The sequence below is a fragment of the Saccostrea cucullata genome, unplaced genomic scaffold (genome assembly GCF_032062105.1).
Source record: "Saccostrea cucullata isolate Sc308-1 unplaced genomic scaffold, CSIRO_AGI_Scuc_v1 ctg5783, whole genome shotgun sequence".
NCBI lineage: Eukaryota > Metazoa > Mollusca > Bivalvia > Ostreida > Ostreidae > Saccostrea > Saccostrea cuccullata.
In genome coordinates this window covers 4,875-6,487 of record NW_026931919.1, presented here as the reverse complement: position 1 = coordinate 6,487, position 1,613 = coordinate 4,875, and the positions used below count along the sequence as shown (strand labels likewise).

Sequence of the window (1,613 nt, the reverse complement as noted above, 5' to 3'; positions counted from 1 at the left end):
GAATAATTGCTAAAATCATGCCACTCTGACATCACGTGACAAGTCTACATGAAAAAAAAAAACAAACTGTCTTCAACATGTAGATTTGAACCACATTGCATTTTTTTATATCAGTGAAGTCCTAGAAAGAATCGCCTATCCTTATAAAGTATGTATTTTTTATCTTAAAAAAATCGCCGATATTTCCATTTGTAACCTTATCTGTACTGTGTATGGCACAAACCATCGTTATAAATCTATTCATAAAATATTTATCAAAAGGCTAAAAATCAGACAGAACAAAAGTCTAGGATCTAATTGGTATTGGTCAATCTCCAATTTGGCTACAATGAAAGTTTTGCAATGATGGGTCATTGGATGAATCTAAGAATCTAAGAATGCATGACCTAGGTCTTTCCTAGGTCATACATATCTTTCCAGGCTCTTATCTACTTGTGTATTTTACAGTCCACAGTAGTTTTGTATATCGATCATTACATATAAAAACAAAATATGTCCTTGATGAGTATATATTTAGACTAAAAGCAGGCAAAAAATATAACAAAAAACAAACAGTGTGATCTCACAAAGAGCATATTTACGTATAAATCAAGACATCATTCGAAATCCGTTTTGCACAGAATTAACGCACTCACTCACAAACCAACACACACATAATATAAACAAACAGAGGGTCTTATCTCCCCTGAACACTTCTAAAATGTATTGAAACATAATTTTAAAAAATGAAAAAATTAAAATGAGACATACTTGTACTTTAAGAAGAAAAAAATGATGTAACAATTAATTATAACACATAAAAAAGTTTTGTAGAAGTGAAATCCGTTAAATAATATTTTGGTGCTCTAATTTTCCTTCTTTTATGAAAAAAGTTTTACATAAATAATATCCATCTTCTCGACAGGATAGGAGCCCATATTCTTCATGTATCTATAAATTCCTGTAGATATAAAATAACGTCATTAACAATGAAAAGAACACTGTATGTTTTCCGTAATATTTCTTTTGATAAAGAAAAATTTTGCTAATTTCTCCCATTCAAAATTTTTCAGATACAATTTAATATCTGAAAAAGAACAAAAAATACCTCAAATTTATTTCAAGCGTGCATTTTCTGTGCTGTCTATTTTCTTTCCACAGTCTCTCAAGGGGCAGCGACTGTAGGCCAAAGCGCAGTCTTCACAGGTCAAGAAATGGCCACATGGAAGGAAGAATTTAGATTTTTCTTTTTTCTTGCAGAGATAACAAAACACAAGTGCTTCATTAAGCCGGTATTGGAATTTCCATGCTCTAAAAGAAAGAAATAAGAAAGAATTAGATATGCTGAATGAACTTATTTTGATATCAATTTAGAAATTCAGCTATGTTTCTCCCTTTTTCTAAATGTTTTCTATAATATAGTAACACGTGATTCAAATGAGATAAAAGTCTGCAGTTAAACACATTTGCTATTTAAATAAATTATGCACTCTCCAAGATATTTATTACAGTAATTATTTGAATCACCCTATTTTCATTATGATATGTGTGGAATTCAAGAAGTATAAACTTAAAAAGAAAATAAATTTTTGAAAGAAATATGTATTTACATGTAGTCGGTAAAGAGGTTCTAC

At 29.8% G+C, this 1,613-nt stretch overlaps 1 long non-coding RNA gene across 1 annotated transcript; it reads right to left on the bottom strand.

The window, feature by feature from the left end:
• Positions 1-493: 493 nt before the first annotated feature.
• Positions 494-1,249, bottom strand: LOC134234014 (uncharacterized). The gene is made up of 2 exons (XR_009985101.1): positions 1,088-1,249; positions 494-940 (listed from the first exon to the last, which is right to left on the bottom strand). It is a non-coding gene; the product is annotated as an uncharacterized LOC134234014 (long non-coding RNA).
• Between the last annotated feature and the right edge of the window lie 364 nt (positions 1,250-1,613).